General features: G+C 49.7%; 3 pseudogenes; all 3 read left to right on the forward strand.

Annotated features, from left to right (window-relative positions):
* Positions 1-2,166: 2,166 nt before the first annotated feature.
* LOC123781922 (uncharacterized) lies at positions 2,167-2,970 on the forward strand (annotated as a pseudogene).
* A 3,080-nt stretch (positions 2,971-6,050) lies between these two features.
* LOC148107950 (uncharacterized) lies at positions 6,051-6,854 on the forward strand (annotated as a pseudogene).
* A 3,080-nt stretch (positions 6,855-9,934) lies between these two features.
* LOC148107951 (uncharacterized) lies at positions 9,935-10,738 on the forward strand (annotated as a pseudogene).
* The last annotated feature ends 13,570 nt before the right edge of the window (positions 10,739-24,308 follow it).

Below are 24,308 nucleotides of genomic sequence, written 5' to 3' on the forward strand. Positions count from 1 at the left end.
CGTGATCCACGTGGTAGCAAGAAAAGGAAGGAAGGATGACATCAGGGCCGAGAGCCCGTGCAGTGGGTGTGTATGATCACTTGGAGTAATCCATGAGCTCTACACCATCTAAGGGAACCAGACAACCTCCAGCGTTTGGGGAAGGAACCCTGAAGCGTTCCCTTTGAGGGAAATCAGCGTGCCTCTCTGGGAGCGGGGCGTAGGCAGGGGTGGGGCGGAGGGCGAGGGGAGACTAAGTGAGGAAGAAGAAAGAGAAAACAGCAGGGGCCTTCACAGGAGTCCCGACAGAGAGAAGGCTGGTGCTTCTGGTCCCGAACTAAAGCATGACGCTGCCTCGGCACTCAGGGACGAGAGGCTGGATTCAGGCTCTGAGAGGAAGAGCAGACTTAGGCCCCGAGTCACCTCCCGGGAACAGCAGAGGGAACTCTGAGGCGCTAGGAAGGCTTCTGTCTGGGGCACATGCCAGCACTGGAAGCCAGCTATCCAGGAGGCTCTGATCAGACTGCCAAGACCAAACTGACCTCTTGCTGGCTCTTGAGAGCTGGGGGTCTGTGAGCTGAGATGAGGAACGGACAAGACCTGAGTGGCCTCCTACTTGCGTGGTACTGAGTGAATGCTTTATGTACATTTTCTTTAATTATTGAAGTAATTTTCCACAGGGGTATCAAGGTTCCCATTGCAGGGATGAGGAAATCAAGACTGAGACGGGTAAAGTTATGGCAGAGTTTGGTGTCTCCCAGAAGCCACTCTGAAGAACAGCATCTAGGCATGTAGTCTGTTTGGGGAGGGCAGATCCCACGGGGGGAGTGTGAGGAAGTGACACAGGGAAGTGGCACTATGAGTCCAGCGTCCCAGCTTGCAAGTGAAGCTTAACCCTGAGAGATATATCAGAAATGATGTAACACATTCATTGGGATTCTCCTAATTCAGCAACAAGGGATCTGGATTCTTTATACACCAACTCTCCAGAAGCACTGCTTGAGCGTTTCCCTCAGTGTGGCACGCACAGGACGCATGACGTTCTCCTGTGGCATGAAAACAGCCCTTAGGCATAGAGATGCGGCTCTGGTGGGTAGCAATTGTCCTGAACACCGGCAGATCTGAGATATATGGCTGGCGTATTAAGACATCATCTACATTCTACAGTCCTCTCCGCTCACACCCAATATTTTCTTCTTAATGATGGTGGACAGGCACAATTTGTATAAGAGGAAGACAGAGGAGGAAGATGAAGGAAAAGAGGAGGGGACGTGAGGTGGGGAGAGTGGAAGGTAGAGCGAGGGAGGGAAGCAGAGGGGAAGAGCAAGCAATAGCTGTGGAGTCAGTGACATTAAGGAACTTCCTCTGCTGGTTAACAAGGTGAGGACTAGAGTCACCAGCTCATCCTGGTTTCCCCAAACTGCCCCAGTTATAGCACTGAAAGTCCCACGTCCTGGAAAAGCCCTCATTTCTGGGTGAATCAGGACTGCTGGTCACTCAGGAAGTCTGGCGATTGATGCCTGCCTCCTCTCGGTGTACTGCGGCTGTTTCTATCCACCTGCTTGATTCTGCCTTGACATATGGAAGAGATGAAGTCAGATATCCTCCACCCAGGTGTCTCTGACTGAACCGGGATACACAGGTGGGGTAGCGTGCTACGAGAGGCAGATGCCTGTGCGAGTCTGGAATCAGGCTTTGTGGGGAAACCGACTTGGGTTCACACATGATTTCGGTTCATCACTATGACCATAGCCACATCATGCCCCTCACCTCAGGGAAAGTCCCAATCTACATGCAACCTAAGGACCAGCGCTGGGGAAGGACCACTAACCTGACTCGCCAACCACTTCCCAGCCCAGTGGGAATTACATCACATGATGAAATTATTGAAGCAAGACTGCTGCTGCTGATGTGACCACCTTGTGTTCATCAGAAGATGTTTCTAGGAGTTATCGTCAATTAAGAAACACATTGAACACTTATTTTCTAAAGATTCGTAACATTAGGAAAACAACTTCCCCTTTTGCAATTCCAAATTATTGGGAAAACAACAGAAACAACAACAAGGAAGTCACGCCCATTGGTCCAAATTGGGGGATGCAGCGCATAAAAGCCCCACAACAGGAGGAGACAACAGAATCTGAGAAACTCACTTCTGAACAGAAGCTCCCCTCCACCTGTGACACCATGACCGACTTGTGCTGCTCCCCTTGCTGCCAGCCTACGTGCTGCAGGACCACCTGCTGCAGGACCACCTGTTGCCAGCCCAGCTGCTACGGGTGCGGCGGTGGCTGTGGACAAGGCGGCAGCGGGTCCAGCTGCTGCGGGTCCTGCTGCTGCCAGCCTTGCTGCTGCCGCCCAACTTGCTGTCAGACCACCTGCTGCAGGACCACCTGCTGCCGGCCCAGCTGCTGTGTGTCCAGCTGCTGCCAGCCCAGCTGCTGTGGGTCCAGTGGCTGTGGACAAACTTGCTGTGGGTCCAGCTGCTGTCAGCCAGCCTGCTGTACCCCTGTGTACTGCAGGAGAACGTGCTACCAGCCCACCTGCTGCTGCGTGCCTGGATGCCTAGCCCAGGGCTGTGGATCCAGCTGCTGCTAGCCTGGTTGCCAGCCAAACTGCTGCCGCACCACCTGCTGCAGGACCACCTGCTGCCACCCCTGCTGTGTGTCCAGCTGCTGCCAGCCTTCCGACTGCCAGGTGCCTCACCAGGAACCACCACCTGCACATTGCACTGATTTGCCATTTGGGAAACAAAGACACTGCCAAAGGTTGCTGAAAGCCAGCATGCAGTCGCCAGCATTTCTGTTACTCATCTGCCTGTTCAGAAGCTTGTGAATCAGCTTGATGAAGCGTGGGCCACTTCTCCTGATTCTCTTCTTCCTTAGGTCTTGGGAGTCCCTGCCAGCTTCGTGCATCCAGATAGGGAGTCAAGATCTCTGCTTGGACTCCACAGTCAAGATCTTCATCCTGTCTGACCCCTTTGAGAAATAAATCCTCCTACTTGACATGTTATTTTTTTGCAACTATTAATGTCTGCACAAGTATGTTTTCTTTCGCAGCGTACTCGTGGTTCTTGTATGCTGATTTCTTCCTGTCATCATCCTTTTGAATGTCTCCCTAGACACAGGGAATCTCACATGAATTTCTTAATAAACCCTGTACCGATTTGCAACCCATATGGTGTTCGTGTCCTTGTACCGCATTCGCGACGTAACGATTTATATGCAGGTCACATACCCCGTACACTACCCTTTTGGAGCCTCATACGCTCCCCCACAAATTCATTCCTCCATTTGCGGATGAGGAAACCTCAGGACGTCATGTCGGAGAGCTGACGGGGACACAAAACTCGGACGCCGGGCTGCGTCTGCTGCCCTTGTTGAAGGGCACTCCCCTTCCCATCTGTAGGCGAGTTAGGCAACGCCCTGGGCCTGAGCACCAGCAAGATGTTCCTTTGAGGGTCTTCGTGGAGCGCGGAAGTCCTGTTCTCAGGTAGTTGCCGGGGCTAGATATGTGGGACAACGTGGTAGACGTTCGTGTCCTACCACTCATGGACCTGCAGCCCCGTGTGAGGGCAGCGGGCCCGGCCCTTTAGAGCTCTTGGGAACACGGGGGCCCTTGCGTCGCCTCGGGCACCATCCAGCCCCTCATGCACCCCTCCGCATCAGAGATAGGTGAGCCTGCGGTGGCCTCACGACTGAAGGCCGCAGCTGCACACGCACGTCATGTTGTGTCATGAAGGTCCCCTTCTGGTTGGGCCTCGTGGTCCTCGGGACCTATTAGCAGAGTACAGAGGGATCAGGCCATTTTGTGCCCAGCCCATCATGCTCCCCAACTGGCGGGCGATTTGGCCTCATGATCCACATGTTAGTGTCCGTAGTGTAGTGGTTATCACGTTCGCCTCACGTGATCCACGTGGTAGCAAGAAAAGGAAGGAAGGATGACATCAGGGCCGAGAGCCCGTGCAGTGGGTGTGTATGATCACTTGGAGTAATCCATGAGCTCTACACCATCTAAGGGAACCAGACAACCTCCAGCGTTTGGGGAAGGAACCCTGAAGCGTTCCCTTTGAGGGAAATCAGCGTGCCTCTCTGGGAGCGGGGCGTAGGCAGGGGTGGGGCGGAGGGCGAGGGGAGACTAAGTGAGGAAGAAGAAAGAGAAAACAGCAGGGGCCTTCACAGGAGTCCCGACAGAGAGAAGGCTGGTGCTTCTGGTCCCGAACTAAAGCATGACGCTGCCTCGGCACTCAGGGACGAGAGGCTGGATTCAGGCTCTGAGAGGAAGAGCAGACTTAGGCCCCGAGTCACCTCCCGGGAACAGCAGAGGGAACTCTGAGGCGCTAGGAAGGCTTCTGTCTGGGGCACATGCCAGCACTGGAAGCCAGCTATCCAGGAGGCTCTGATCAGACTGCCAAGACCAAACTGACCTCTTGCTGGCTCTTGAGAGCTGGGGGTCTGTGAGCTGAGATGAGGAACGGACAAGACCTGAGTGGCCTCCTACTTGCGTGGTACTGAGTGAATGCTTTATGTACATTTTCTTTAATTATTGAAGTAATTTTCCACAGGGGTATCAAGGTTCCCATTGCAGGGATGAGGAAATCAAGACTGAGACGGGTAAAGTTATGGCAGAGTTTGGTGTCTCCCAGAAGCCACTCTGAAGAACAGCATCCAGGCATGTAGTCTGTTTGGGGAGGGCAGATCCCACGGGGGGAGTGTGAGGAAGTGACACAGGGAAGTGGCACTATGAGTCCAGCGTCCCAGCTTGCAAGTGAAGCTTAACCCTGAGAGATATATCAGAAATGATGTAACACATTCATTGGGATTCTCCTAATTCAGCAACAAGGGATCTGGATTCTTTATACACCAACTCTCCAGAAGCACTGCTTGAGCGTTTCCCTCAGTGTGGCACGCACAGGACGCATGACGTTCTCCTGTGGCATGAAAACAGCCCTTAGGCATAGAGATGCGGCTCTGGTGGGTAGCAATTGTCCTGAACACCGGCAGATCTGAGATATATGGCTGGCGTATTAAGACATCATCTACATTCTACAGTCCTCTCCGCTCACACCCAATATTTTCTTCTTAATGATGGTGGACAGGCACAATTTGTATAAGAGGAAGACAGAGGAGGAAGATGAAGGAAAAGAGGAGGGGACGTGAGGTGGGGAGAGTGGAAGGTAGAGCGAGGGAGGGAAGCAGAGGGGAAGAGCAAGCAATAGCTGTGGAGTCAGTGACATTAAGGAACTTCCTCTGCTGGTTAACAAGGTGAGGACTAGAGTCACCAGCTCATCCTGGTTTCCCCAAACTGCCCCAGTTATAGCACTGAAAGTCCCACGTCCTGGAAAAGCCCTCATTTCTGGGTGAATCAGGACTGCTGGTCACTCAGGAAGTCTGGCGATTGATGCCTGCCTCCTCTCGGTGTACTGCGGCTGTTTCTATCCACCTGCTTGATTCTGCCTTGACATATGGAAGAGATGAAGTCAGATATCCTCCACCCAGGTGTCTCTGACTGAACCGGGATACACAGGTGGGGTAGCGTGCTACGAGAGGCAGATGCCTGTGCGAGTCTGGAATCAGGCTTTGTGGGGAAACCGACTTGGGTTCACACATGATTTCGGTTCATCACTATGACCATAGCCACATCATGCCCCTCACCTCAGGGAAAGTCCCAATCTACATGCAACCTAAGGACCAGCGCTGGGGAAGGACCACTAACCTGACTCGCCAACCACTTCCCAGCCCAGTGGGAATTACATCACATGATGAAATTATTGAAGCAAGACTGCTGCTGCTGATGTGACCACCTTGTGTTCATCAGAAGATGTTTCTAGGAGTTATCGTCAATTAAGAAACACATTGAACACTTATTTTCTAAAGATTCGTAACATTAGGAAAACAACTTCCCCTTTTGCAATTCCAAATTATTGGGAAAACAACAGAAACAACAACAAGGAAGTCACGCCCATTGGTCCAAATTGGGGGATGCAGCGCATAAAAGCCCCACAACAGGAGGAGACAACAGAATCTGAGAAACTCACTTCTGAACAGAAGCTCCCCTCCACCTGTGACACCATGACCGACTTGTGCTGCTCCCCTTGCTGCCAGCCTACGTGCTGCAGGACCACCTGCTGCAGGACCACCTGTTGCCAGCCCAGCTGCTACGGGTGCGGCGGTGGCTGTGGACAAGGCGGCAGCGGGTCCAGCTGCTGCGGGTCCTGCTGCTGCCAGCCTTGCTGCTGCCGCCCAACTTGCTGTCAGACCACCTGCTGCAGGACCACCTGCTGCCGGCCCAGCTGCTGTGTGTCCAGCTGCTGCCAGCCCAGCTGCTGTGGGTCCAGTGGCTGTGGACAAACTTGCTGTGGGTCCAGCTGCTGTCAGCCAGCCTGCTGTACCCCTGTGTACTGCAGGAGAACGTGCTACCAGCCCACCTGCTGCTGCGTGCCTGGATGCCTAGCCCAGGGCTGTGGATCCAGCTGCTGCTAGCCTGGTTGCCAGCCAAACTGCTGCCGCACCACCTGCTGCAGGACCACCTGCTGCCACCCCTGCTGTGTGTCCAGCTGCTGCCAGCCTTCCGACTGCCAGGTGCCTCACCAGGAACCACCACCTGCACATTGCACTGATTTGCCATTTGGGAAACAAAGACACTGCCAAAGGTTGCTGAAAGCCAGCATGCAGTCGCCAGCATTTCTGTTACTCATCTGCCTGTTCAGAAGCTTGTGAATCAGCTTGATGAAGCGTGGGCCACTTCTCCTGATTCTCTTCTTCCTTAGGTCTTGGGAGTCCCTGCCAGCTTCGTGCATCCAGATAGGGAGTCAAGATCTCTGCTTGGACTCCACAGTCAAGATCTTCATCCTGTCTGACCCCTTTGAGAAATAAATCCTCCTACTTGACATGTTATTTTTTTGCAACTATTAATGTCTGCACAAGTATGTTTTCTTTCGCAGCGTACTCGTGGTTCTTGTATGCTGATTTCTTCCTGTCATCATCCTTTTGAATGTCTCCCTAGACACAGGGAATCTCACATGAATTTCTTAATAAACCCTGTACCGATTTGCAACCCATATGGTGTTCGTGTCCTTGTACCGCATTCGCGACGTAACGATTTATATGCAGGTCACATACCCCGTACACTACCCTTTTGGAGCCTCATACGCTCCCCCACAAATTCATTCCTCCATTTGCGGATGAGGAAACCTCAGGACGTCATGTCGGAGAGCTGACGGGGACACAAAACTCGGACGCCGGGCTGCGTCTGCTGCCCTTGTTGAAGGGCACTCCCCTTCCCATCTGTAGGCGAGTTAGGCAACGCCCTGGGCCTGAGCACCAGCAAGATGTTCCTTTGAGGGTCTTCGTGGAGCGCGGAAGTCCTGTTCTCAGGTAGTTGCCGGGGCTAGATATGTGGGACAACGTGGTAGACGTTCGTGTCCTACCACTCATGGACCTGCAGCCCCGTGTGAGGGCAGCGGGCCCGGCCCTTTAGAGCTCTTGGGAACACGGGGGCCCTTGCGTCGCCTCGGGCACCATCCAGCCCCTCATGCACCCCTCCGCATCAGAGATAGGTGAGCCTGCGGTGGCCTCACGACTGAAGGCCGCAGCTGCACACGCACGTCATGTTGTGTCATGAAGGTCCCCTTCTGGTTGGGCCTCGTGGTCCTCGGGACCTATTAGCAGAGTACAGAGGGATCAGGCCATTTTGTGCCCAGCCCATCATGCTCCCCAACTGGCGGGCGATTTGGCCTCATGATCCACATGTTAGTGTCCGTAGTGTAGTGGTTATCACGTTCGCCTCACGTGATCCACGTGGTAGCAAGAAAAGGAAGGAAGGATGACATCAGGGCCGAGAGCCCGTGCAGTGGGCGTGTATGATCACTTGGAGTAATCCATGAGCTCTACACCATCTAAGGGAACCAGACAACCTCCAGCGTTTGGGGAAGGAACCCTGAAGCGTTCCCTTTGAGGGAAATCAGCGTGCCTCTCTGGGAGCGGGGCGTAGGCAGGGGTGGGGTGGAGGGCGAGGGGAGACTAAGTGAGGAAGAAGAAAGAGAAAACAGCAGGGGCCTTCACAGGAGTCCCGACAGACAGAAGGCTGGTGCTTCTGGTCCCGAACTAAAGCATGACGCTGCCTCGGCACTCAGGGACGAGAGGCTGGATTCAGGCTCTGAGAGGAAGAGCAGACTTAGGCCCCGAGTCACCTCCCGGGAACAGCGGAGGGAACTCTGAGGCGCTAGGAAGGCTTCTGTCTGGGGCACATGCCAGCACTGGAAGCCAGCTATCCAGGAGGCTCTGGACAGACTGCCAAGACCAAACTGACCTCTTGCTGGCTCTTGAGAGCTGGGGGTCTGTGAGCTGAGATGAGGAACGGACAAGACCTGAGTGGCCTCCTACTTGCGTGGTACTGAGTGAATGCTTTATGTACATTTTCTTTAATTATTGAAGTAATTTTCCACAGGGGTATCAAGGTTCCCATTGCAGGGATGAGGAAATCAAGACTGAGACGGGTAAAGTTATGGCAGAGTTTGGTGTCTCCCAGAAGCCACTCTGAAGAACAGCATCCAGGCATGTAGTCTGTTTGGGGAGGGCAGATCCCACGGGGGGAGTGTGAGGAAGTGACACAGGGAAGTGGCACTATGAGTCCAGCGTCCCAGCTTGCAAGTGAAGCTTAACCCTGAGAGATATATCAGAAATGATGTAACACATTCATTGGGATTCTCCTAATTCAGCAACAAGGGATCTGGATTCTTTATACACCAACTCTCCAGAAGCACTGCTTGAGCGTTTCCCTCAGTGTGGCACGCACAGGACGCATGACGTTCTCCTGTGGCATGAAAACAGCCCTTAGGCATAGAGATGCGGCTCTGGTGGGTAGCAATTGTCCTGAACACCGGCAGATCTGAGATATATGGCTGGCGTATTAAGACATCATCTACATTCTACAGTCCTCTCCGCTCACACCCAATATTTTCTTCTTAATGATGGTGGACAGGCACAATTTGTATAAGAGGAAGACAGAGGAGGAAGATGAAGGAAAAGAGGAGGGGACGTGAGGTGGGGAGAGTGGAAGGTAGAGCGAGGGAGGGAAGCAGAGGGGAAGAGCAAGCAATAGCTGTGGAGTCAGTGACATTAAGGAACTTCCTCTGCTGGTTAACAAGGTGAGGACTAGAGTCACCAGCTCATCCTGGTTTCCCCAAACTGCCCCAGTTATAGCACTGAAAGTCCCACGTCCTGGAAAAGCCCTCATTTCTGGGTGAATCAGGACTGCTGGTCACTCAGGAAGTCTGGCGATTGATGCCTGCCTCCTCTCGGTGTACTGCGGCTGTTTCTATCCACCTGCTTGATTCTGCCTTGACATATGGAAGAGATGAAGTCAGATATCCTCCACCCAGGTGTCTCTGACTGAACCGGGATACACAGGTGGGGTAGCGTGCTACGAGAGGCAGATGCCTGTGCGAGTCTGGAATCAGGCTTTGTGGGGAAACCGACTTGGGTTCACACATGATTTCGGTTCATCACTATGACCATAGCCACATCATGCCCCTCACCTCAGGGAAAGTCCCAATCTACATGCAACCTAAGGACCAGCGCTGGGGAAGGACCACTAACCTGACTCGCCAACCACTTCCCAGCCCAGTGGGAATTACATCACATGATGAAATTATTGAAGCAAGACTGCTGCTGCTGATGTGACCACCTTGTGTTCATCAGAAGATGTTTCTAGGAGTTATCGTCAATTAAGAAACACATTGAACACTTATTTTCTAAAGATTCGTAACATTAGGAAAACAACTTCCCCTTTTGCAATTCCAAATTATTGGGAAAACAACAGAAACAACAACAAGGAAGTCACGCCCATTGGTCCAAATTGGGGGATGCAGCGCATAAAAGCCCCACAACAGGAGGAGACAACAGAATCTGAGAAACTCACTTCTGAACAGAAGCTCCCCTCCACCTGTGACACCATGACCGACTTGTGCTGCTCCCCTTGCTGCCAGCCTACGTGCTGCAGGACCACCTGCTGCAGGACCACCTGTTGCCAGCCCAGCTGCTACGGGTGCGGCGGTGGCTGTGGACAAGGCGGCAGCGGGTCCAGCTGCTGCGGGTCCTGCTGCTGCCAGCCTTGCTGCTGCCGCCCAACTTGCTGTCAGACCACCTGCTGCAGGACCACCTGCTGCCGGCCCAGCTGCTGTGTGTCCAGCTGCTGCCAGCCCAGCTGCTGTGGGTCCAGTGGCTGTGGACAAACTTGCTGTGGGTCCAGCTGCTGTCAGCCAGCCTGCTGTACCCCTGTGTACTGCAGGAGAACGTGCTACCAGCCCACCTGCTGCTGCGTGCCTGGATGCCTAGCCCAGGGCTGTGGATCCAGCTGCTGCTAGCCTGGTTGCCAGCCAAACTGCTGCCGCACCACCTGCTGCAGGACCACCTGCTGCCACCCCTGCTGTGTGTCCAGCTGCTGCCAGCCTTCCGACTGCCAGGTGCCTCACCAGGAACCACCACCTGCACATTGCACTGATTTGCCATTTGGGAAACAAAGACACTGCCAAAGGTTGCTGAAAGCCAGCATGCAGTCGCCAGCATTTCTGTTACTCATCTGCCTGTTCAGAAGCTTGTGAATCAGCTTGATGAAGCGTGGGCCACTTCTCCTGATTCTCTTCTTCCTTAGGTCTTGGGAGTCCCTGCCAGCTTCGTGCATCCAGATAGGGAGTCAAGATCTCTGCTTGGACTCCACAGTCAAGATCTTCATCCTGTCTGACCCCTTTGAGAAATAAATCCTCCTACTTGACATGTTATTTTTTTGCAACTATTAATGTCTGCACAAGTATGTTTTCTTTCGCAGCGTACTCGTGGTTCTTGTATGCTGATTTCTTCCTGTCATCATCCTTTTGAATGTCTCCCTAGACACAGGGAATCTCACATGAATTTCTTAATAAACCCTGTACCGATTTGCAACCCATATGGTGTTCGTGTCCTTGTACCGCATTCGCGACGTAACGATTTATATGCAGGTCACATACCCCGTACACTACCCTTTTGGAGCCTCATACGCTCCCCCACAAATTCATTCCTCCATTTGCGGATGAGGAAGCCTCAGGACGTCATGTCGGAGAGCTGACGGGGACACAAAACTCGGACGCCGGGCTGCGTCTGCTGCCCTTGTTGAAGGGCACTCCCCTTCCCATCTGTAGGCGAGTTAGGCAACGCCCTGGGCCTGAGCACCAGCAAGATGTTCCTTTGAGGGTCTTCGTGGAGCGCGGAAGTCCTGTTCTCAGGTAGTTGCCGGGGCTAGATATGTGGGACAACGTGGTAGACGTTCGTGTCCTACCACTCATGGACCCGCAGCCCCATGTGAGGGCAGCGGGCCCGGCCCTTTAGAGCTCTTGGGAACACGGGGGCCCTTGCGTCGCCTCGGGCACCATCCAGCCCCTCATGCACCCCTCCGCATCAGAGATAGGTGAGCCTGCGGTGGCCTCACGACTGAAGGCCGCAGCTGCACACGCACGTCATGTTGTGTCATGAAGGTCCCCTTCTGGTTGGGCCTCGTGGTCCTCGGGACCTATTAGCAGAGTACAGAGGGATCAGGCCATTTTGTGCCCAGCCCATCATGCTCCCCAACTGGCGGGCGATTTGGCCTCATGATCCACATGTTAGTGTCCGTAGTGTAGTGGTTATCACGTTCGCCTCACGTGATCCACGTGGTAGCAAGAAAAGGAAGGAAGGATGACATCAGGGCCGAGAGCCCGTGCAGTGGGTGTGTATGATCACTTGGAGTAATCCATGAGCTCTACACCATCTAAGGGAACCAGACAACCTCCAGCGTTTGGGGAAGGAACCCTGAAGCGTTCCCTTTGAGGGAAATCAGCGTGCCTCTCTGGGAGCGGGGCGTAGGCAGGGGTGGGGCGGAGGGCGAGGGGAGACTAAGTGAGGAAGAAGAAAGAGAAAACAGCAGGGGCCTTCACAGGAGTCCCGACAGAGAGAAGGCTGGTGCTTCTGGTCCCGAACTAAAGCATGACGCTGCCTCGGCACTCAGGGACGAGAGGCTGGATTCAGGCTCTGAGAGGAAGAGCAGACTTAGGCCCCGAGTCACCTCCCGGGAACAGCGGAGGGAACTCTGAGGCGCTAGGAAGGCTTCTGTCTGGGGCACATGCCAGCACTGGAAGCCAGCTATCCAGGAGGCTCTGGACAGACTGCCAAGACCAAACTGACCTCTTGCTGGCTCTTGAGAGCTGGGGGTCTGTGAGCTGAGATGAGGAACGGACAAGACCTGAGTGGCCTCCTACTTGCGTGGTACTGAGTGAATGCTTTATGTACATTTTCTTTAATTATTGAAGTAATTTTCCACAGGGGTATCAAGGTTCCCATTGCAGGGATGAGGAAATCAAGACTGAGACGGGTAAAGTTATGGCAGAGTTTGGTGTCTCCCAGAAGCCACTCTGAAGAACAGCATCCAGGCATGTAGTCTGTTTGGGGAGGGCAGATCCCACGGGGGGAGTGTGAGGAAGTGACACAGGGAAGTGGCACTATGAGTCCAGCGTCCCAGCTTGCAAGTGAAGCTTAACCCTGAGAGATATATCAGAAATGATGTAACACATTCATTGGGATTCTCCTAATTCAGCAACAAGGGATCTGGATTCTTTATACACCAACTCTCCAGAAGCACTGCTTGAGCGTTTCCCTCAGTGTGGCACGCACAGGACGCATGACGTTCTCCTGTGGCATGAAAACAGCCCTTAGGCATAGAGATGCGGCTCTGGTGGGTAGCAATTGTCCTGAACACCGGCAGATCTGAGATATATGGCTGGCGTATTAAGACATCATCTACATTCTACAGTCCTCTCCGCTCACACCCAATATTTTCTTCTTAATGATGGTGGACAGGCACAATTTGTATAAGAGGAAGACAGAGGAGGAAGATGAAGGAAAAGAGGAGGGGACGTGAGGTGGGGAGAGTGGAAGGTAGAGCGAGGGAGGGAAGCAGAGGGGAAGAGCAAGCAATAGCTGTGGAGTCAGTGACATTAAGGAACTTCCTCTGCTGGTTAACAAGGTGAGGACTAGAGTCACCAGCTCATCCTGGTTTCCCCAAACTGCCCCAGTTATAGCACTGAAAGTCCCACGTCCTGGAAAAGCCCTCATTTCTGGGTGAATCAGGACTGCTGGTCACTCAGGAAGTCTGGCGATTGATGCCTGCCTCCTCTTGGTGTACTGCGGCTGTTTCTATCCACCTGCTTGATTCTGCCTTGACATATGGAAGAGATGAAGTCAGATATCCTCCACCCAGGTGTCTCTGACTGAACCAGGATACACAGGTGGGGTAGCGTGCTACGAGAGGCAGATGCCTGTGCGAGTCTGGAATCAGGCTTTGTGGGGAAACCGACTTGGGTTCACACATGATTTCAGTTCATCACTATGACCATAGCCACATCATGCCCCTCACCTCAGGGATAGTCCCAATCTACATGCAACCTAAGGACCAGCGCTGGGGAAGGACCACTAACCTGACTCGCCAACCACTTCCCAGCCCAGTGGGAATTACATCACATGATGAAATTATTGAAGCAAGACTGCTGCTGCTGATGTGACCACCTTGTGTTCATCAGAAGATGTTTCTATGAGTTATCGTCAATTAAGAAACACATTGAACACTTACTTTCTAAAGATTCGTAACATTAGGAAAACAACTTCCCCTTTTGCAATTCCCAAATTATTGGGAAAACAACAGAAACAACAACAAGGAAGTCACGCCCATTGGTCCAAATTGGGGGATGCAGCGCATAAAAGCCCCACAACAGGAGGAGACAACAGAATCTGAGAAACTCACTTCTGAACAGAAGCTCCCCTCCACCTGTGACACCATGACCGACTTGTGCTGCTCCCCTTGCTGCCAGCCTACGTGCTGCAGGACCACCTGCTGCAGGACCACCTGTTGCCAGCCCAGCTGCTACGGGTGCGGCGGTGGCTGTGGACAAGGCGGCAGCGGGTCCAGCTGCTGCGGGTCCTGCTGCTGCCAGCCTTGCTGCTGCCGCCCAACTTGCTGTCAGACCACCTGCTGCAGGACCACCTGCTGCCGGCCCAGCTGCTGTGTGTCCAGCTGCTGCCAGCCCAGCTGCTGTGGGTCCAGTGTCTGTGGACAAGGCGGCAGCGGGTCCAGCTGCTGCGGGTCCTGCTGCTGCCAGCCTTGCTGCTGCCGCCCAACTTGCTGTCAGACCACCTGCTGCAGGACCACCTGCTGCCGGCCCAGCTGCTGTGTGTCCAGCTGCTGCCAGCCCAGCTGCTGTGGGTCCAGTGGCTGTGGACAAACTTGCTGTGGGTCCAGCTGCTGTCAGCCAGCCTGCTGTACCCCTGTGTACTGCAGGAGAACGTGCTACCAGCCCACCTGCTGCTGCGTGCCTGGATGCCTAGCCCAGGGCTGTGGATCCAGCTGCTGCTAGCCTGGTTGCCAGCCAAATTGCTGCCGCACCATCTGCTGGAGGACCATCTGCTGCTAGCCCAGCTGCTAAGGTTGCGGTGGCTGTGGACAAGGCGGCTGCGGGTCCTGCTGAACGAGCCCTACCAGCCCTGCTGCTGACCTACTTGCTGTCAGACCTCCTGCTGCAGGACCACCTGCTGCTTGCTCAGTTGCTGTAGTTCCTGTGGCTGTGGACAAACCTGCTGTCTATGCAGCTGCTGTTAGTCAGCTTGCTGTACCCCCGTGTACTGTAGGAGAACCTGCTACCACCCCACTTGCTGCATGCCTGGGTTCCTAGTCCAAGGTTATGGATCCAGCTTCTGTTAGGCTTGTTACAGCCCAGCTTCCTGCTGTACCACCTGCTGTAGGACCACCTGTTCCCTCCCTTGCTGTGTGTCCAGCCTCTGCCAGCCTTCCTGCTGCTGATCAACTTGCTATAAACCCACTACTCACCAGAGATACATTTCCTAGACCATATGCCAACGTTACTATCTTCCAAGAAGTGGCTCCCTAAATTTACTGGGAACACAGCCTTACACTGCACTTGTTGTCATCTTTTTCTGTAATGCTTCTGTGTCTATGGAGGGAATGCAGTCTATTCAATTTGTTTTTATTCTTATTTATCTTGATCACTGTAGGAATTGCTGATAACTACATTTGGTCAACTCCAGATGCTGGTCAACATCCACTGATTCACACTCAGCCTCAGAAAAGTGATCATGACCTTTCACCTCTATGGCACCTAAACAGATTCTTCTGAGTGTATTTTAGCTCTCTACAGTGATCAATACTGATCATCTTTTTAGATATATGCATTATATAATAGTAACTTCTGCCAGGTTACTCAACTCTTCACAATGGCACTGAATTTTCTTCTTTCTGTTCTTTCCTAATAAAATTTGTATCATCCTGCATCCAGGATGTGGGGTTTTTTTTGCATGGTTTTTTTTTCATTTGCATGTGTATTTACAGCACTTCCTTTTTGAAGTCCTTTTTGAAGTTCTACTTTTGGGTTTCATTATATATTTGTTATCTCATTCAAGTTATCACAATTGTCCTACAAATTAGGCAGAGCTGAGATTATCATTCCATTATTGTTCTCAGGGACCAGGAAATGGTTTACCATAGTGTGAATAGTTGACAGCAGCAAGTCCTTTGATTTCAGGTCAAGGACATTTTTATCTACATCTCCCAAAAATAGAAATGACACTAGTGATGGGGCACAAGGAAGGCATACATTTTGAGTCATTTCTCTAACAATGGAAATAATTATAAATTTCATATAGAGAATGATTTCAGTGTACCAAGCTCTTCCTTAATATTCTTCCCACATTTTGACCAATAGAGTTTTAGTTAATGAAGGGAGGCTTTATTTACATCTTCTCTGGATTCTAATCTGCCCTAGTGCAACCTGTCATCAAAAACAACATGAATATCATTGGCACATAAACTGTTCCTGGCCCTATTCTTGCCTGGAGGAACCTGTTTTTTTTGATGTCATGGATTGACATGCTGGTATCATTTCATTTATCTTTTTTTTTTAAGATTTTATTTATTTGAGACAGAGAGAGCATGAGTGGGGCGGGGAGGGCAGAGGGAGATGAAGAGAGAATCTCAAGCAGATTCCACGCCAAGCATAGAGCCCAACTCAGGGCTCAATCTCTGAGATCATAACCTGAGCCAAAACCAAGAGTCGGATGCTTAACTGAGTGCAACACCCAGGCACCCCTCATTTCACTTATCTTAACAGAAATTGAGATGAAGAATCACTCTTAGAAAGCACACAAGCTCAGAACACAATTCCTGGGCTCCCAAACTTTGAGGCAATTTGGTCTCCTGACCTGGACATTGTTAAAATAAGTTTGTAGAGTCCTGATAATTGAGGTAACCATCCAGTATGCATATAATGCTTTGATCCAATCATAATCTTCGCGCTGTTAATGGAAAGAGAACTTCCTGTGTTCTATGAGATAAAGGCACATAAACTAAAGGAAATAAAACTCAGAATTTTCAGGAAAAAGGAAAAAGGAGAAAGGAAAAAAGCGGTTACGCTTGGGTGGCTTAGTTGATTAAGCATCCGCCTTCAGCTCAGGTCACGATCCCAGGGTCCTGGGATCGAGTCCCGCATCAGACTCATTGCTCAGTGGGGAGCCTGCTTCTCCTCCTGCCTGCCATTCTTCTGTTTGTGCATGCGCGCTCTCTCTCTGACAAATGAATGAATGAATGAAAGAATGAATGAAAGAAAGAAAGAAGAAAGAAGAGAGAAAGAAAGAAAAGAAAGAAGAAAGAAAAGAAAGAAAAGAAAGAAAAGAAAGAAAAGAAAGAAAGAAAGAAAGAAAGAAAGAAAGAAAGAAAGAAAGAAAGAAAAGGAGCAGAACGGATGCACTATTCAAAATCAAGATGGACATTAGGTTGGTTCCCAAATGGAGGAAACCTGGATCTTTGGATGAAAAGATGAATAATAAAGATAACAGCTAAGGCACCCAGCAGTACAAGGGTTAAGAAAGCTTTGTGCAGAAAATAAGTTTTGATTATGGCCACCTTTTTTTTTTTTTAAAGACTTTATCTATCTATCAGAGAGCGAGCACAAACAGGGAGAGCAGCAGGCAGAGGGAAAGGGAGAAGCAGGCTCCCCATGGGGCAAGGAGCCCAACATGGGACCTGATTCCAGAACCTTGAGATCATGACCCGAACCAAAGGCAGACGCTCAACTGACTGGACCACCCAAGTACCACTATGGCCACCTTCTTAAGAAAATACTTTGGATTAGTTAACACAGTAGATGTGACAGAGAATGTGATATTCCTAGAGGATGTATCTGGAATTCTCTGCCAGATTACTACATTTTACAATGCAGAGAATGGATGGAAAGAATTACTAACATTTCCTGAGGGCCTACCATACCCTGGGTATTGAGATAGATGCTTTATCTGCACTATTTTTAGTTCTCATACAATTCTGAAAAGTGGGTATTATTACTACCATATTGGAGCTGAGGAAATCAGTGCTGAGTAAAGTAACTTGTATGAAATTGCATGTACAGTGAAACACCATCTTGGCTTCAAAACAGCTGTTTTGTGGGGTACAGATGAAATGATGAAGATACAGATCAGTGGAACAAAACTGAGGTCCAGAAACAGACTCACATTTATTATGCATTGATTTTTAAAGAAAGATGCCAAGTTAATATGCAGAGAAAGTGTGGTCTTTTAAACAAATGGTGTTGGAACAATTAAATATACATGTGCAAAAAAAAAACAACAAAGAACTTCAACCCATTCTTCATATCATATACAAAATCCAACTCACATGGATTATAGACCTAAATGTAAAGCTTAAAACTACAGAACTTCTAGATGGAAACACAGGAAAAAATTCTATAGAGCTTCTAGCTTCCACCCCCAATCCATTATAGAGCCTACTTTTGTTGGTGCCATTTTTGTAAGTTCCTTCTAGTTTGCATTATCCATTTTCTGTACTAAGCTCCCTCAACAATTGTGCAACTATTCATCTCCAATTTTATCTTCAACTGTTAAGTTCTCTATCATAGAAGACAATAGATCTTGGTTATGAGAATTGGAATCATAGAGAAGAGTATTCAAATTTCTGTTCTGCTACTCACTAGCTATGTGTTTTGGGGAAAATATAGACTATATTTATGGCCCATCATGAAAGTTTCTCCTATATTTTGTGTCATCCATCATTTGGGGGGGGGGGGACAGCACATGAGTGGGGGGAGGGGCAAAGGGAGAGGGAGAGAGGGAATCTTAGGCAGGCTCCATGCTGAGCAGGGCTGGATGCAGGGCTTGATCTCATGGCCCTGAGATCATGAACCGAGACGAAATCAAGTCAGATGCTTAACCAACTGAGCAATCCAGGTACCCCATCATCCATCCTTCTGTACATATCTTTTCCCCCCACTTCTATCTCAAATAGTATGTCCACCCATGGATTAATCTGGAATGATTTCGCTTTTTTCCCCTCCTTTATTGTATCAGCCAGTCTTTAGGCAGATATCTTCAATAGGAGATCACAATTCTTATATTTTTGAGGAATACAGCAGAAATAAATTTTATTCAAAAATCCTTAATAGTAATAGATCTTTTTTCCCTCGATAACCCTGGTTTTGCCTCCTTTGTTTACCTCTCTGTCCATGACTTAACATAAACTCAAACATACCTCAAATTTACAAATTAAACCTCCAGACCAAGGTACTAATGAGAAGCAATTTCATATCTAGAAGTTGCTGTTGACCTAAATGACTAAATGATACATTATTTGTTTATAATTCCATTTGATTCCTGCAGAAACCTAATGGAATATGACATATGATCATGGAACACCTTGAATTTTATCAATTAATAACCCCAGTAGCAGCTTTTATGTCATATAGGGAAATTTTTCAACAGATTAACAACTTCTGGTCTGAAAATGGAGTGGAAAGTGGGAATACTCCCAGTGAGAAGAACTGTGAGCAGCATACATGGATATACATTTTGTTTGGAGGAAACTGAGCTGAGGGAACAGTGTTCATGGGCTGTTGGCAAGTGGTGAAAATCTTGGTTGCTTGGTCTGAGACCTGAAAGCAGCAAGACTGAAAGATTACAGAATCATTTGGACAGAGATGGGTATGTGGACAGAAAGTGTTCCCTCTCTGTGTCCCACATCATTGCCACCACAGAGTATCTGTCACTTGAGAGGCTCCAGACAAGTTTGGGATGATGTATCCCATCTCTCTCATCAGATGCTCCAGTATTTACACTGGATACCATGAACAAAGTAGCCACATGGCATGAAACACAGAGGATTTGCATGGAACCAACAGCATTTGCTCCTCTCACCATGGATGTCTCTGCTGAATGTACTGTTTGTCAGCAGCAGAGACTGATGTCAAGCGCTTAACAGGGTAACATCCCTCCTGAAAATGAACAATACCACACTGAAGCAACTTCGTTTAAAGTTGGGAAGCACGCTACAGGGTCTATACTTTGCAGGGGACTGCTTAATTCCTTTTTGCTCTAAAAAGGTACTCAGAATCATTAGCCATCAGGGAAATTCAAATCAAAACCACATTGACAAACCACCTTACACTAGTTAGAATGGCAAAAATTGACAAGGCAAGAAACAACAAATGTTGGAGAGGATGTGGAGAAAAGGGATCCCTCTTACACTGTTGGTGGGAATGCAAGTTGGTACAGCCACTTTGGAAAGCAGTGTGGAGGTCCCTTAAAAAGTTAAAAGTAGAGCTACCCTATGATCCAGCCATTGCACTACTGGGTATTTACCCCAAAGATACAGATGTAGTGAAGAGAAGGGCCATATGCAACCCAATGTTCATAGCAGCATTGTCCACAATAGCTAAATTGTGGAAGGAGCCGAGATGCCCTTCAACAGATGACTGGATTAAGAAGATGTGGTCCATATATACAATGAAATATTACTCAGCCATCAGAAAGAACGATTACACAACATTTGCAGCAACATGGACGGGACTGAAGAAGATTATGCTAAGTGAAATAAGTCAAGCAGAGAAAGACAATTATCATATGATTTCACTCATTTACAGAACATAAGGAATAGCAGGAAGGTCGGTAGGAGAAGGAAGGGAAGAATGAAGGGGGTTAAACAGAAGGGGGAATGAACCATGAGAGACTATGGACTCTGGGAAACAAACTGAGGCCTTCAGAGGGGAGGGGGGTGGGGGATTGGGATAGCCTGGTGATGGGTATTAAGGAGGGCACATATTGCATGGTGCACTGGGTGTTATACGCAAATAATGAATCATGGAACACTACATCAAAAACTAGGGATGTACTGTATGGTGACTAACATAATAAAAAATTATTATAAAAAATATAAACAAAAAGGTACTCAGGAGAAGGAGGACATACAAGAATTTGATTTATATGATACTGAAGAACAAATGCTGATAAATGAACCTCTCTCTCGTGAGGATACAATGGATGCTCAAAATTATTTGATGCAGATCCATTACATGAGGGTCTGGTCAGATCCTGAAACAAGGGAAGTTTCCCTGCATTCATGAGAGCTCTTAAACGCAGCCACTGCTTCCTGACTGAAATATCTGCTGCTCGCCAAGGTGTGGGACACTGACTTGGGAAGAACTTGGTAAATGTTAATTGCATATTTAAGGGATTATTCCTTCTACTGCTAAGGATAAATTCAAGTGCACATCCTCCTAGTACTCAGTCCAGTTTCATCTCTGCTTGTCCTCATATGTATATGTACGTGTCCTTGAACAGGAGGAAAAGACCCAGTTTTTGATATGAGGATAGCCATTTTTACTTACAAAACATCACACAGTAAAATTTTCTCACCTGAAAAATGGACATTCTGACTTGAGGGATGCTGTCATAGGGCTCAAAATAGATAAGGCACGTGATGGGCAATATGTAGATAGGTCCCTAGGTCAGGAATGCTGTACAATAAAACAAAACACAATTTGGGATGACTAACGGCACAGGATTTAACACTACATCAAACACTAATGATGTACTATACAGTGGCTAACTGAACATAAGTTAAAAAATTAAATTAAATTTAAAAAAGAAATATATGTAAGAGCTCCTGCTTCTATGAAGACAATTCAGAGTGACTATGAAAAGAATAAAGAATATATAAATCATAGATACACTTAAAAAATGATGAGATTATTCTGAAGATCAGTAGCCAAAACCTAAGAAAAAGTTATGAGGACTTGTTTTCCTGAGTAACTTGGAGGGAGAAGGTGAAGATACTGATTCAGTGTCAAAGCAGAAACCTACGCTCCATACTGAATGCACCAAACTGGCACATGACCATCTACACAGAGGAAGAGAACTGGGGAAACTACCCTGTATTTCATCAAGTTGATTCACAAGTCCTTAAAAAGATGGATGATTCACAGAAATTATGGTGATAGTATACTGGCTTTGAGCAAAATCTAGGAAGAGAATTTGTCCCCCCCCAAAAAAAGATAGTTAACAAAGGTTATGTGGAGAAGAAGGTGGTTTGTGGCAGGCAATCAGGAGCAGGAAGGCTGAGAGCAGCTGAACAGACACGAGCAGCAGCAGGGGGTCCTACGGAGGGTGCTCTAAAAGCACTTTGGACCCTAGCAGGGCTCACAGCAGCTGGAACTACAGCAGCTTTGTCCACAGCCACTAGAACCACGACAGCTGGGCTGGCAGCACCTAGTTCTGCAGCAGGTGAGCTGGCAGAAGGTTGTCCTAAGCATGACGTTTGACAGCAAGTTGGGTGGCAGCACCAGGACCCGCAGCAGCTGGGCCAGTGCAGGTGGTCTGGAAGCACACAGGGTGACAGCAAAGGGAGGAGAACGATTCAGCCATGAATTCACAGGTGGAGCAGGGATTCTGTTCAGATGTGAATTTCTCAGATTCTGTTGTCTCCTCCTGTTGTGGGGCTTTTAGGCACCTGACCTGCCAGGGATTGAAACAATAAGCAGAATTTTCATAGTTGTTTACCTTGATTAACATAGTCACTGGGGAACTTGAAACAGGAAACTGCTGCCTAAATATGATAAATCATTAAAAAATAAGTCTTTAATGAGTATCATAATAGACGATAACTCACAGAAACATCTTCTGATGAACACAAGGTGGTCACATCAGCAGCAGCAGTCTTGCTTCAATAATTTCATCATGTGATGTAATTCCCACTGGGCTGGGAAGTGGTTGGCGAGTCAGGTTAGTGGTCCTTCCCCAGCGCTGGTCCTTAGGTTGCATGTAGATTGGGACTATCCCTGAGGTGAGGGGCATGATGTGGCTATGGTCATAGTGATGAACCGAAATCATGTGTGAACCCAAGTCGGTTTCCCCACAAAGCCTGATTCCAGACTCGCACAGGCATCTGCCTCTCGTAGCACGCTACCCCACCTGTGTATCCCGGTTCAGTCAGAGACACCTGGGTGGAGGATATCTGACTTCATCTCTTCCATATGTCAAGGCAGAATCAAGCAGGTGGATAGAAACAGCCGCAGTACACCAAGAGGAGGCAGGCATCAATCGCCAGACTTCCTGAGTGACCAGCAGTCCTGATTCACCCAGAAATGAGGGCTTTTCCAGGACGTGGGACTTTCAGTGCTATAACTGGGGCAGTTTGGGGAAACCAGGATGAGCTGGTGACTCTAGTCCTCACCTTGTTAACCAGCAGAGGAAGTTCCTTAATGTCACTGACTCCACAGCTATTGCTTGCTCTTCCCCTCTGCTTCCCTCCCTCGCTCTACCTTCCACTCTCCCCACCTCACGTCCCCTCCTCTTTTCCTTCATCTTCCTCCTCTGTCTTCCTCTTATACAAATTGTGCCTGTCCACCATCATTAAGAAGAAAATATTGGGTGTGAGCGGAGAGGACTGTAGAATGTAGATGATGTCTTAATACGCCAGCCATATATCTCAGATCTGCCGGTGTTCAGGACAATTGCTACCCACCAGAGCCGCATCTCTATGCCTAAGGGCTGTTTTCATGCCACAGGAGAACGTCATGCGTCCTGTGCGTGCCACACTGAGAGAAACGCTCAAGCAGTGCTTCTGGAGAGTTGGTGTATAAAGAATCCAGATCCCTTGTTGCTGAATTAGGAGAATCCCAATGAATGTGTTACATCATTTCTGATACATCTCTCAGGGTTAAGCTTCACTTGCAAGCTGGGACGCTGGACTCATAGTGCCACTTCCCTGTGTCACTTCCTCACACTCTCCCCGTGGGATCTGCCCTTCCCAAACAGACTACATGCCTGGATGCTGTTCTTCAGAGTGGCTTCTGGGAGACACCAAACTCTGCCATAACTTTACCCGTCTCAATCTTGATTTCCTCATCCCTGCAATGGGAACCTTGATACCTCTGTGGAAAATTACTTCAATAATTAAAGAAAATGTACATGAAGCATTCGCTCAGTACCGCGCAAGTAGGAGGCCACTCAGGTCTTGTCCGTTCCTCATCTCAGCTCACAGACCCCCAGCTCTCCAGAGCCAGCAAGAGGCCAGTTTGGTCTTGGCAGTCTGTCCAGAGCCTCCTGGATAGCTGGTTTCCAGTGCTGGCGTGTGCCCCAGACAGAAGCCTTCCTAGCTCCTCAGAGGTCCCTCCGCTGTTCCCGGGAGGTGACTCGGGGCCTAAGTCTGCTCTTCCTCTCAGAGCCTGAATCCAGCCTCTCGTCCCTGAGCGCCGAGGCAGCGTCATGCTTTAGTTCGGGACCAGAAGCACCAGCCTTCTGTCTGTCCGGACTCCTGTGAAGGCCCCTGGTCTTTTCTCTTTCTTCTTCCTCACTTAGTCTCCCCTCGCCCTCCGCCCCACCCCTGCCTACACCCTGCTCCCAGAGAGGCACGCTGATTTCCCTCAAAGGGAACGCTTCAGGGTTCCTTCCCCAAACGCTGGAGGTTGTCTGGTTCCCTTAGATGGTGTAGAGCTCATGGATTACTCCAAGTGATCATACACGCCCACTGCACGGGCTCTCGGCCCTGATGTCATCCTTCCTTCCTTTTCTTGCTACCATGTGGATCACGTGAGGCGAACGTGATAACCACTACACTACGGACACTAACATGTGGATCATGAGGCCAAATCGCCCGCCAGTTGGGGAGCATGATGGGTTGGGCACAAAAAGGCCTGATCCCTCTGTACTCTGCTAATAGGTCCCGAGGACCACAAGGCCCAACCAGAAGGGGACCTTCATGACACAACATGACATGCGTGTGCAGCTGCGGCCTTCAGTCGTGAGGCCACCGCAGGCTCACCTATCTCTGATGCGGAGGGGTGCATGAGGGGCTGGATGGTGCCCGAGGCCACGCAAGGGCCCCCGTGTTCCCAAGAGCTCTAAAGGGCCGGGCCCGCTGCCCTCGCACGGGGCTGCGGGTCCCTGAGTGGTAGGACACGAACGTCTACCACG

The sequence above is a fragment of the Ursus americanus genome, chromosome 23 (genome assembly GCF_024610735.1).
Source record: "Ursus americanus isolate L20-20 chromosome 23, mUrsAme1.1.p, whole genome shotgun sequence".
NCBI lineage: Eukaryota > Metazoa > Chordata > Mammalia > Carnivora > Ursidae > Ursus > Ursus americanus.